The sequence below is a fragment of the Pongo pygmaeus genome, chromosome 10, assembly GCF_028885625.2.
Source record: "Pongo pygmaeus isolate AG05252 chromosome 10, NHGRI_mPonPyg2-v2.0_pri, whole genome shotgun sequence".
Taxonomy (NCBI): domain Eukaryota; kingdom Metazoa; phylum Chordata; class Mammalia; order Primates; family Hominidae; genus Pongo; species Pongo pygmaeus.
Window position 1 is genome coordinate 6,482,869 of NC_072383.2, and position 13,923 is coordinate 6,496,791.

At 42.9% G+C, this 13,923-nt stretch overlaps 1 pseudogene; it reads right to left on the reverse strand.

Moving 5' to 3' along the window:
• Nucleotides 1–4,482: 4,482 nt before the first annotated feature.
• On the reverse strand, nucleotides 4,483–4,886 carry LOC129009897 (large ribosomal subunit protein eL31-like; annotated as a pseudogene).
• Between the last annotated feature and the right edge of the window lie 9,037 nt (nucleotides 4,887–13,923).

The following is a 13,923-nucleotide window of genomic DNA, read 5'->3' on the forward strand; positions in this document are numbered from 1 at the left end:
TGAGTGGAAATTCTCACTGATCATGGATTTTCATTGCTTTTAAACCATTCTTTGAAAAGTATTGCAGAAAAAAATGTTTTGTTTTCTTTTTTTTTTTTTGAGACAGAGTCTCACTCTGTCTCCCAGGCTGGAATGCAGTGGCACTATCTCGGCTCACTGCAACCTCCACCTCCCAGATTCAAGCAATTCTCCTGCCTCAGTCTCCCGAGTAGCTGGGACTACAGGCGCGCTCCACCACTCCCTGCTAATTTTTGTATTTTTAGTAAAGACGGGGTTTCACCATTTTGGCCAGGCTGGTCTCAAACTCCTGACCTCCTGTGATCCACCTGCCTCAGCCTCCCAAAGTGCTGGGATTACAGGCGTGAGCCCCCGCACCCGGCCAAAGATGTGTTTTTTATGAGAGTATTTTTAAAAACACTCAAATTGTCTGTCACAGCTCCTTGCCTATGCGCCTAAAAAGAGATAGACCAAGACAGACGGGGGGAAAAAAGGGGGGAGACAGAAAGAAAAAGAAAACTGGCAAACAGAGGAGAAGTCCAAAAGCCCAACTCCCATAAGTCAAGACTTCCCACAGTTCTCTAAGTCAGCAAATGAATGTAATTTAAACTGCTTTAAACGTCATACAAAAATAAATCCTTTTTAGTAAATCGATAAACAGAGGCATCTCCGTGACGAATGGTGGCAGCATGTACTCCTCCTTTTCTAAAACAAGGAGTTCTAAAACAACTCAAGGCAGCAGAGAGCCCTGAGTTCCAAACATGAAAAGCATAACTTTCGTGGGGGGAGGGGGGGAGGGATAGCATTAGGAGATATACCTAATGCTAAATGGCGAGTTAATGGGTGCAGCACACCAACATGGCACATGTATACATATGTAACTAACCTGCACGTTGTGCACATGTACCCTAAAACTTAAAGTATAATAATAATAATAAACAAACTATCAAAAATAAAAAAAGAAAAGCATAACTTTCTCGAGTTGGCTGTTAAGTGTAATAGGAGAGGTACCACTCCACTCCTACCTCTCCTTTCTTTAACCAATGCATTTTGGCTACAGAAGAACTTATGCCTATTCTTAGTCACTATTCAGCACATATACAATGTCGAAAATTGAACAGTACTCCAAGAGGGTGCAAAATGACTACATGCCACTTTAACTGAGGCTTCCAAAAATTGAGATTTCTACTTATAAGGAATGTGGTACACATTAGAACTACTGAGTCCCATGGTCATCCATGCATTACCTTACCCTTTTTGTATAACATATAGAAATGGGTCCAAAAAGATGTTGTGAGATATGAGGTATAAAGTGTTCAGTAAGTTCATAGGTGGTCCTGCTAGCAATAGCATGTAAGTGAAGCATATCCAAATCTAGAGTAAGTGTTTATCTCAGTAAAGACAAATCCCTGCCCCATCCATGACAAAACACTTGCACGAATACAAGAATACTTTCCCTGACATATGGGACACTTAGCAGCATCAGTATCCAGAGGTCAGCCTTGGTGAGCTAAGTCTATACTATAGAGCTCAAGTATAACCTCTACCACTGCCTGCCACCCTGGTCACTTTTTTTTTTTTTTGAGACAGAATCTTGCTCTGTCACCCAGGCTGGAGTGCAGTGGCGTGATCTCAGTTCACCACAACCTCCGCCTCCCAGGTTCAAGCGATTCTCCTGCCTCAGCCTCCCGAGTAGCTGGGATTGCAGGCGCCCGCCACCACGCCCGGCTAATATTTGTATTCTTAGTAGAGATGGGGTTTCACCATGTTGGCCAGGCTGGTCTCAAACTCCTGACCTCAGGTGATCCACCCACCGTGGCCTCCCAAAGTGCTGGGATTATAGGCGTGAGTCACCAAGCCGGCCACATTGTTTACAAATAAATCATTTGGGCAGTAAGTGGGGTGATACGAAGAGACTACATGACAGCCATACGGTTGATGAGTACCTGATTGTTGATAGCCTCCTCTGAAGAGTGGGAATTTCGATTAGCATTCACGTGGGACATTATTCTCATACTCTGGGACCATTCTGGGAAATTCGTCCACATCACTGTTTCCTGAAACTTGTCAACACAACCTTCACTTCTGCCCACTTAAAATCTCTGTCTATCCACACCATTAGCCACACACATTGAGTTCAGATCAGTATCTTAGGTCACTCTCCTTCCAGAAAAAGTAAACAATGACACTCAATACTCCAAATTCTGCTGAGTGGCAGCAATTCTTTTCCCTATTGCCAATTACGGACATATTTGACTGGGGTAATATTATTACAGCTTCTAATACTACTGTTACAATTGGCATCAGTAGTATTAGCCAACAGATGTTGAATGCTTACTGTATACAGGACAGTGTTCTAAGCATGCTAAAACTATTCGCTCACGAGAGGCACTATTACCTCTCCATTTTTAAAATGAGGGGAAAAGCCAGAGGAAAAAAAAAAGAAAAAAGCCAATTCGTCTGGAACTGGTTAGTAATGCGCTGAACTTGTAGCATTCAGTTTTTCTTTTCTTTCTTTCTTTTTCTTTTCTTTCTTTCTTTCTTTTTTTTTTTTTTTTTTCTTGAGACAGAATCTCCCTCTGTCACCCAGGCTGAGTGCAGTGGTGCAGTCTTGGCTCACCGCATCCTCCGCCTCCTGGGGTCAAGCGATTCTCTTGCCTCAGCCTCCCAAGTAGCTGGGATTACAGGCGTGTGCCAACACACTGGGCTAATTTTTGTATTTTTAGTAGAGACAGGGTTTCACCATGTTGGCCAGACTGGTCTTGAACTCCTGACCACAAGTGATCCGCCTGCCTCGGCCTCCCAAAGTGCTGGGATTACAGGCAGGAGCCACCGCGCCTGGCCCCATGTTGATTTCTTTCATCAGTATTTTATAGTTTTTAGCACACATACCTCCCACATATTTTGTTATATTTATACCTAAAAACTTCATGGGGGATGCTATTGTAAATGGTATTTTATAAACTACAGTACGTTGTTTCTTTGTGTAGATCCAAGATTTTGATTATATTTCTTCCTCTTCCTCTTCCTCTTCCTCTTCCTCTTCCTCTTCTTCTTCTTCTTCTTCTTCTTCTTCTTCTTCTTCTTCCTTCTTCTTCTTCTTTTTTTCTTTTTTGAGACAAAGTTTCACTCTGTTCAACCCAGGCTGGCACAATCTCATCTCCCTGCAAACTCCACCTCCCGGGTTCAAGCGATTCTCCTGCCTCAGCCACTTGAGTAGCTGGGACTACAGGCGCCCACCACCACGGCCAGATAATTTTTGTGTTTTTAGTAGAGACAGGGTTTCACCATGTTGGTCAGGCTGGTCTCAAACTCCTGACCTCAAGTGATCACCTGCCTCGGCCTCCCAAAGTGCTGGGATTACAGGCGTGAGCCACCACACCCAGCCTCTTCTTCTTAGAGAACTTGCTTTAACATTTATTATAAAGTAGGTCTGCTGGCAATCAATTTCCTCAGTTTCTGTTTGTCTGATAAACTTTTAATTTTGGCCTGGTATAGTGGCTAATGCTTGTAATCCCAGCATCTTGGGAGGCAGAGGTGGGAGGATCACTGGAGTCCAGGAGTTTCAGACCATCCTGGGAAACGTAGTGAGACCCCATCTCTAAAAAAATAAAAATAAAAATAGAAAACTCTTAATTTGGGCCAGGCACAGTGGCTCACGCCTGTAATCCTAGCACTTTGGGAGGCCAAGGTTGGTGGATCACCTGAAGTCAGGAGTTTGAGACTAGCCTGGCCAACAGGGTGAAACCCCGTCTCTACTAAAAATACAAAAATTAGCTGGGTAAGATGGTGGGTGCCTATAATCCCAGCTACCCAGGAGGCTGAGGCAGGAGAATCGCTTGAACCCAGGAGGTGGAGGTTGCAGTGAGCCAAGATCATGCCACTGCACTCCAGCCTGGGCGATGGAGAGAGACTCCATCTCAAAAAAAAAAAAGATATTATTCCATTTCATTTTGCTTTTATTGTTTCTGACTAGCAGTCTGCTGTAATTCTTATCCTCGCTCCTCAGTAAGATAACATGTTTTTTCCCCTTTGGCTGACTTCCAGGTTTTCTTTCTCTTTGGTTTTCAGCAGTTTTAATATGATATGCCTAGACGCATGGGTTTGGGGAGGGGCTGTGTTGTTTTGGTATTTATCCTGCTTGGTGTTCTCTGAGATTCCTTGATCTGTGGTTTTCTGTCTGTTACTAATTTTGGATAATTCTAAGCCATTATCTCTTCAAATGTTTCTCCTGTCCTATTCTTTTTGTTTGTCTTTTTATCTAAGTCTAAATTAGACAAATCCTGTCCAAGTCTTTCTTCTCCTTCTGGAATTCCAATTATGTGCATGTTAACTCATTTGGTATTCTTGGATGGTATCTTCTTTCTTTCTTTCTTTTTTGTTGTTGTTCTGTTTTTTTTTACTCACTCTTTTTTTGCATTTGTTTGGCTAATTTCTCTTTTTTTTTTTTTGCAATTTTATAACTTTATTTGATGTATTTGACTATCAGCGATTAGTTCTCACCCACATTGACTGTAGATTTTTGAAAGTGGTAGCAAGTACATAGGTAACCAAAGTATAGCACTTATTTGTGAATCTTCATCCTCGTTACGTTTTCTGGACAGCCGCACATGGATTCGGTGTGGGACATTCCTTATTCCTTTGGCCCAGACAGCTTTGTTGAGCCTGGTATCAATGCGCACATCTGGAGCTCCCATCTCCTTCATGGCAAATTTCCGATCTCTTTGAGTGCCCGAGGGGCACGCTTCTTGAAGCCCACTCCATGGATACGCTTGTGAATGTTGATGGTGTATTCTCGGGTCACCACTTACTTCGTTGATGGCAGAACGGCCCTTTTTCTTCTCGCCGCCCTTCTTTGCGGGAGCCATTCTGCCGGGTCCAAGTTGGAAAGGGAGTTTGGGTAATTTCTATTCACCTCTACACCCAAGGTCACTGATTCTTTTCTCAGCTATACTGAGTCTACTGATGAACCAGTCAGAAGTGTTCTTCATTTCTGTCACCATGATTTTATTTCAAGCATTTCCATTTTATTCTTATAGTTTCCTCTGCTGAATTTATCCATCTTCTTTTGGCATGTTGTCTACCTTTTCCATTAAATCCTTTAACATAATCATGTTACTTTAAATTCCATGTCTGATGTCATATCTGAGTCTGGTTCTGATTTTTTTTTGTCTTTTTAGATTGTGTCTTTTTTTTTTTTTTTTTGAAACGGAGTCTTGCTCTGTCACCCAGGTTGGAGTGCAGTGGCATGATCTCCGTTCATTGCAACCTCTGCGTCCTGGGTTCAAGCAATTCTCCTGCCTCAGCCTCCCCAGTAGCTGAGTTGATAGGCATGCGCTACCACGCCTAGCTAATTTTTGTATTTTTAGAGAGGGGTTTCACCATATTGGCCAGACTGATCTTGAACTCCTGACCTCGTCATCCTCCTGCCTCAGCCTCCCTAAGTGCTGAGATTACAGGAGTGAGCCCCCATGCCGGGTCCAGATTGTGTTTTTTCTTTCCTTTTTGTATACCTTGTGATTTTTGTTGAAAGCTGGATATGCTGTATAACACAATTGATACTGACATAAATATTTTGTATTCTTGAAGATCAGCATTCATTTCTTTCTGCTACTTCTCTAGTATAGAGATTTCTGTTAATGTAGTCAGGAGGGCTGGGTTTGAAGTTTGCTTTTGCACCAACATATATTATTATCCTCAGTGCATCAGGGGCTTAAAATTCCTCTAGTGGTGCCTTGTTTTTGTCTCTTGGATTTGTATCTTCCTTTTGCATTGTTCCCTAAATAAAGTCTGTCTCTTGCAAGTTCTCCCAGATACATTCTTGTGTTATTTTTCACTGGAGGCCTGTCATGTGGTGGTAAGGATATGAAGGAGGTTATGTGTTCCCCTGTGTTATGATTGAGCCTCAGCCTTAGGTAGGTATATGAACCTGGATCTTGTGAGTGTGGCCTTCATAATTGCCCTTCCTCCAGGTATAATGCTGGGCCTGGCAATTATTCCGCTCCTCACTAAAAGGAAGAACTTCTTCTTTTTTCCCCTGTTCCCTTCCCCTAATTTCAGTGGGTTTCCGCCAACGCCCTCTGCCTACAAGTTTCGTGTTTTCTGTTTTTTAGAGACGGAGTCTCACTCTGTCCCCCAGGCTGAAGTGCAGTGGTGTGATGTTGGTTCACTACAACCTCTGCCTGATGGGTTGAAGCGATTCTCCTGCCTCAGCCTCCTAAGCAGCTGGGATTACAGGCGCCCACCACCTGGCTAATTTTTGTATTTTTAGTAGAGATGGGGTTTCGCCATGTTGGCCAGGCTGGTCTCGAACTCCTGACCTCAAGTGACCCACCCACCTCAGTCTCCCAAAGTGCTGGGATTATAGGCATGAGCAACAGCATGCGGCTTGTCTATAAGTTTTTATGACCTTCCCCTTGCAGATTAAGTCTTGTCCTAAAGGAATGGAGTCTTGGCCATAGCTGCTGTTCTGTTCCCCACCCCCAGCAAGCACCATGGAGCAGAGGGTGTCAGAATTCTCCCGTTTCACCTATCTTCCTGTGGGGACTGATGGGGGTCCTGAAAGAAAAGCCTGAAAGAAAGCGCAAGCCTCCCTTTGTCTGCAGCTTCCAGGGGCTTCATACTCTCTTAATCGCCAACAGTAGGCCGCTATTAATTGTTAAAAATTTCCAGCTTAATCTTCTTACTTAAGTAAGGAATGCTCAGGTTCTGTTTCCCCCTGTAGGTACCTGTCTCTTTCTCGGTTTCAGGTTAATTGTCTGCCCTGTGACCTCAATTCTCTTAGGAGATCCAGAAAAGTCATTCATGTGCAGCTTTTCCAGCTCTTTTCTTGTTGCATAGCTGGGAGCAACACTCTTGCCATCATTTCAGTTTGGACCAGAAGTCCACTAAAGGACTTTAAGCAGGGAAAGGAAATGTTCAGATATGTAATTTTTTTTTTTTGAGATGGAGTCTCGCTCTGTTGCCCAGGCTGGAGTGCAATGGCACCATCTCGGCTCATGACAATCTCCACCTCCTGGGTTCAAGTGATTCTCCTGCCTCAGCCTCCCAAGTAGCTGGGATTACAGGTGTGCACAACCACGCCTGGCTAATTTTGTATTTTTAGTAGAGACTGGGTTTCACTATATATTGGCCAGGCTAGTCTTGAACTTCTTCAATATTGTGTTGGCTATTCTGGATCTTTTGCTTCTCCATATAAACTCTGTAATCAGTTTGGCAATATCCATAAAATAGCTTGCTAAGATTTTTACTGGGATTGCATTGAATCTATAGACCAAGTTGGAAAGAACCGACATCTTGACAATATTGATTCTTCTTCTCCAGGAACATGGAATATCCTTCCATTTATTTCCTTTGATTTCTTTCATCAGAATTTTGTAGTTTTCCTCATATAGATGATTTTTTTTTTTTTTTTTTGAGACAGAGTCTCGCTCTGTCTCCCAGGCTGGAGTGCGGTGGCACGATCTCTGCTCACTGCAAGCTCCACCTCCTGGGTTCAAGCAATTCTCCTGTCTCAGCCTCCCGAGTAGCTAGGATTACAGGTGCCCGCCACCACGCCCGGCTATTTTTTGTATTTTTAGTATAGGTGGACTTTCACCATATTGGTCAGGCTGGTCTAGAACTCCTAACCTCAGATGATCCACCCACCTTGGCCACCCAAAGTGCTGGGATTACAGGAGTGAACCACTGCGCCCATCCCCCATATGGATCTTGTACATATTTAGTTATACCTAAGTGTTTCTTTGAGGGGAGGCTTCTAATATACTTGGTATTGTGTATTTAATTTCAAAGTCTATTTGTTCATTGATGATATATAGGAAAGCAATTGACCTTTGTGTATTAACCTTGTATCCTGAAAACTTGCTATAATTGCCTACTTGGGCTGAGCGTGGTGGCCCATGCCCTGTAATCCCAGCACTTTGGGAGGCTGAGGCAGGGGGATCCCCTGAGGTCAGGAGTTCAAGACCAGCCTGGCCAACATGATGAAACCCCGTCTCTACTACAAACACAAAAATTAGCCAGGCATGGTGGTGGGCGCCTGTAATCCCAGCTACTCAGGAGGCCAAAGTAGGAGAATCGCTTGAACCAAGGAGGTGGAGGTTGCAGTGAGCGGAGATCATGCCACTGCACTCCAGCCTGAGTGACAGGGCAAGACTCCACTTCAAAAATATATATGTATTAGTCTGTAGTTGTATTTCCTTGTAATGTCTTTGTCTGGTTTTGGTAGTAGGGTAGTGCTGGACCCATAGAATGATTTAGGGTATTTCCTCTGTGTCTGTCTTCTGGAAGAGACTGTAGAAAATTGGTATAATTTCTTCACTAAATGTTTGATAGAATTACCAGTGAACCCATCTGGGCATGATGCTTTTTGTCTTGGAAGGTTATTATTTATTGAATTTCTTTATAGATATAGGCCTATTCAGATTGTCAATTTCTTTTTGTGTGAGTTTTGGCAGATTGTATCCTAAAGGAATTGATCCATTTCATCTAGGTTATCAAATCTGTGGGCACAGAGTTGGCCTTTATTCTCCTTTTTTTTTGAGATGGAGTTTTGCTTTTGTTGCCCAAACTGGAGTGCAATGGTGTGATCTCGGCTCACTGCAACCTCCGCCTCCCAGGTTCAAGGGATTCTCCTGCCTCAGCCTCCCAAGTAGCTGGGATTATAGGCACGCATCAAGACGCCTGGATAATTTTTTGTATTTTTAGTGGAAATGGGGTTTCAGCATGTTAGCCAGGCTGGTCTCAACTCCTGACCTCAAGTGATACACCCGCCTTGGCCTCCCAAAGTGCTGGGATTACAGGCGTGAGCCACCGCGCCCGGTCCTCTCCTTTTAATTTCTATGGGCTCTGTGGTGATGTCCCCTCTTTCACTTCTGACATTAGTAATTTCTGTCTTGATTTTTTTCTTGGTTAGTCTCACTAGAGGCTTACCAATTTTATTAATCTTTTCAAAGAACCAGCTGTTGGTTTTGTTGATTTTCTCTATTGATTTCCTGTTTTCAATTTTATTGCTTTCTGTTCTAATCTTTATATTTCTTCTCTTCTGCTTGCTTTGGATTTAGTTTACTCTTCTTTTTCTAGTTTCTAAGGTAGTTGATTGTATAATAAATCTTTCTTCTTTCCTACTATAATGCACGCAATGCTATAAATTTCCCTCTAAGCACTACTTTTGCTGTATCCCACAAATTTTGATAAGTTGTATTTTCATTTTCATTAGTTCAAAATATTTTTAAATTTCTCTTGCGATTTCTTCTTTGACCCATGGGTTATTTGAATCACATTGTTTAATTTCTAAGTATCTTGAGATTTTTCAGCTATCTTTCTGTTATTGATTTCTACTTTAATTCATTGTAGTTTGAGAGCAGGCATTGTAAAATTTCTATTCTTTTAAATTTGTTAAGGTGTGCTTTATGGTCCAGAGTGTGGTCTATCTTGGTGAATGTTCCACGTGACTGTAAGAAGAATGCATTGTTGAATGAAGCAGTCTGTAGATGTTCATTATATCATTATTTATGGTGTTGCTGATTTCAACTACATCCTTAATGATTTTCTGCCTGCTGGATCTGTCCATTTCTGGAAGAAGGATGTTGAAGTCTCCATCTCTAATAGTGGATTCATCATTTCTCCTTGCAGTTGTAACAATTTTTGCCTCATGTATTTTTGATGCTCTGTTATTAGGTGCAACACAGCAAGGATTATGTCTTCTTGCAGAATTGACCCCCTTATCATTATGTAATGTCCCTCTTTCTGCCTGATAATTTTGCTTACTCTGAAGTTTGCTCCATCTGAGATTAATATAGCTATGCCCACTGGTTTTTTTTTTTTTTCCTTTTTTTTTTCAAGATGGAGTCTTGCTCTGTCTCCCAGAGCTGGAGTGCAATGGCGCAATCTCAGCTCACTGCAACCTCCGCCTCCCAGATCCAAGCAATTCTCCTGCCTCAGCCTCCCAAGTAGCTGGGATTACAGGCACACGCCACCAGGCCTGGCCAATTTTTGTATTTTTAGCAGAGACGGGGTTTCACCATGTTGGGCAGGCTGATCTCGAACTCCTGACCTCATGATCCACCCGCCTCAGCCTCCCAAAGTGTTGGGATTACAGATGTGAGCCACTGCACCCAGGCCCACTATGTTTTAATTAATGCTAACTGTATCTTTCTCCATCCACTCACTTTTGGTCTGTATGTGCCTTTATATTTAAAATGGGTTTCTTGTAGACAACATATAGTTGGGGCTTTTTAAAAATTCATTCTGACAGTCTCTGTCTTTTAATTGATGCATTCAGACCCCACTGACATTCAAGGTGATTATTGCTATAGTTGGATTCATACCTATCATATTTGTTACTGTTTTCTCTTTGTTGCTCTTGTATGTTCCTACTTTTGTCTTCCACTCTTTTTCTGGCTTTTGTAATTTTAAGTGAGCATTTGTATTATTCCATTTTCTCTCCTTGTTCTTAGCATATCAGCTATAATTATTTTTTCCATTTCTTTTATTTTAGTGATTGCTCCGGAGTTTAAAATATACAGTTAAAACTAATCCAAGTCTACTTTCAAATAACACTATACTACTTCACAAGTAGTGCAAGTACCTTATAATAACAAAATAATCCTAATTACCTCCCCCTATCCTTTGTATTACTACCATCATTCATTTTACTTATGCATAACATATATATATATATGACCAAATACACTGATGCTATTATTATTTTGAACAAACTATTACCTGTTAGATCAATTAAGATCAAGAAAGGCCGGGTGCAGTGGCTCACTCCTGTAATCTCAGCACTTTGGGAGGCCGAGGCGAGTGAATCATTTGAGGTCAGGAGTTCAAGACCAGCCTGGCCAACATGGTGAAACCCTGTCTCTACTAAAAATTAAAAAAAAAAAAAAAAAATGGCCGGGCATGGTGGCTCACGCCTGTAATCCTAGCATTTTGGGAGGCCAAGGTGGGCAGATTGCCTGAGCTCAGGAGTTCAAGACCTGCCTGGGCAACATGGTGAAACCCCGTCTCTACTAAAAATACAAAAAATTAGCCAGGCATGGTGGTGCACACCTGTAATTCCAGCTACTTGGGAGGCTGAGATGGGAGAATCACTTGAACCCGGGAGGCAGAGGTTGCAGTGAGCCGGGATCGTGCCACTGCACTCTAGCCTGGGCAGCACAGCGATACTCTGTCTCAAAAACATAAAAATAAAAATAAAAATAAAATTAGAGAGTCCAGAACATTAAAACGAGAGAGTCCAGAAAATTCTCACAGCACTAAAGTCTTATAGGGAAATCAGTTCTTTCCTTCATCCTTCTAAGAGATTCACTCATAGGTTCACTAAGCACCTGCTGGCATCAGGTACCATGCTAGGGACAGGAATGTCTGCGACATGATTCCTACCTTCAAGAAGCTTGTAGACTATTGAAACAAACAAACTTTGATACAATGCGTAACAGCATATGAAGCACATGTTCTATCACTTTTAATCCTCATTACAATTCGCCATTTCCTCCACTTTTCAGACATGGAAACTCTTTGACCACAACCTTCAATTCTTGCTCAACCATTCCCACTATGCCTCAGCCCCTCGCTCAGGACTGCCAGTCCTCTGCCTCCTCTACTTGGTTTGCAGGCATCAGCTCCTTTCATTTTCACTTCCCTTTCTGTCCATCTTACATCCTATAGCCCACTGTTTTTGTCACTTTTTTGTTGATAGTATAAAGTCCCTTGCTTTTCTGAACTTTAATCACACCTTTATGGAAACATCCCACTTCTGGATGAACTGAACTATTTCCTTCTCCATGTTTGCAGTGAATCTCTGAGTACCATGGACAGTCTCACATGTTGTGACTTCAAGTTTACAGTCCCACCGGGGCCTTAACACTGCCTGGAGATCCTGCTACATCCCAGTGACCAACCTGCTCCTTCCCTCCATGCAATGAGTGCTCACACCTCCTCTATGCAAACTTCCAGATGTTACCTCATCATCATGCTCTTGCTGTCAACAGATGACATGGAACCCATCTTCACCAAAAAACTCAACATCCTCCTTTACAATGACAGAGGTCCAGTTGTTGACAATACCAAATATGAGCAAAGATATGGAGCAACTGGAACTCTCATAAATTGCTGGTGCAAGTGTGTGGGGGAAGCTCCCTCTAACTGTGTTTTTCCTCTACTCTCACACCACAACATTCAACACAGAAGACTTCTATAGCCAAATGTGTTGCGGGGGGTTCCCTACACGCCAAGTGGCAGACACCAGCTGGCTGTCCTCTAATTCAGTTGCCACACTGTCTTCCTTACGCTGTCTCCCACAGGTTGAGGGCTTAGTCCCCAAGACTGCCCCCTGTCACACCAGTCACAAGCCCGAGCCTCTGGAACTTCTGATCGACTGGCTTCAAGTTGGGGTTCCCATGACCCCCTCTTTGGGTTCGACTAATTTGCTGAAGCAGCTCACAGAACTCAGGGAACTTACTTATGTTTACAGATTTATTATAAAGGATATTGCAGAGGATACAGGTGAAGAGATGCACAGGGTGAAGTATGGGAAAAGGGGCATGGAGCTTCCATGCCCTCCCCGGGGGCATCACCCTCCAGGAGCCTCCACATGCTCAGCTACCCAGAAGCTCTCTGCACCCAGTCCTCTTGGGTTTTTATGGACGCTTCGAGACATCAACTTTCTTTCTCCCAGGGTATAGGGTGGGACCCTCTCATTGGAGGGTATTTAGACCCACAATCAGAAAGGAGGGGGAACATTAGAGTCCTGCCTTGGAACAGGTAAAAAGAGGGCAGGAGGTCAGAGGCCTGCCCCTGAGACTCAACACACCCAACATTATAACAAAAGACTGTAACAGGGGCTATTGGAGTTATGAGCCAGGAACCGTGGATGATATCCAATATACATCATAACACCACAGCAAGTTTAAAACGTTACAGCTACTTTGGAAAACTCTTTAGGAGTTGCTTATAAAGCTAAATATACACTTACTCTATGACCAAGTTATTCTACTCCTAGGTATTTATCCAAGAGAAAGACAAACAAATATCCAAAATACTTGTATAAGAATGTTCACAGCAGATTTTATTTATAATAGTCAAAAACTGGAAACAACCCAAATGTCCATCAACAGGTGACTGGATAAACTAATTGTGGTGTATTCATACAATAGTAACCTACTACATTCCGCTGTAGTAACACCCAGGTACATACAATGACATGGCTGAATCTCAAAAACATTATGTTGGGCAAAAGAAGTTAGATAAAAATAAGCCATGGCTGGGTGTGGTGGCTCAAGCCTGTAATCCCAACACTTTGGGAGGCCGAGGCAGGCGGATCGCTGGAGGTCAGGAGTTCGAGACCAGCCTGGCCAACATGGCGAAACTCCGTCTCTACTAAAAATACAAAAAATTAGCTGGGCATGGTGGCACACACCTGTAAGGAGCTGAGGCAGGAGTATCCCTTGAGCCTGGGAGGCAGAATTTGCAGTGAGCTGAGATCACGCCACTGCACTCAAGCCTGGGTGACAAAGTGAGACTCTGTCTCAAAAAAAAAAAAAAAAAAAAATTCACAGACCATCCTTGTAACTAAATCTTTGCACACATTTTATTTCCTTAGGATAGACTCCTAGAAGTGGAAATGCCAAGTCAAAGAGTGTGAGCACTTTTAAAGCCTTTGAAACCTATGAGAACATTGGCTTTGAGGCTAGACAGACCTGACCTTGAATTCCTGGCTTATGGCGTGTGGCCTTGAGCCCATCACTTCTGGATACTGTGCATGTGCCCAGTACTCCTCCTTGTCCCTCTATTTGGCTACTTATCACATTCTACTCTATTATCACTATTAATCCATGGGTCTTGCATATTATAAACCCCTAGTTATAAACCCCTGAGGGCAAGGCCTGTGCATATTCCTCCCTGCATCCTGCCCAGCACCCA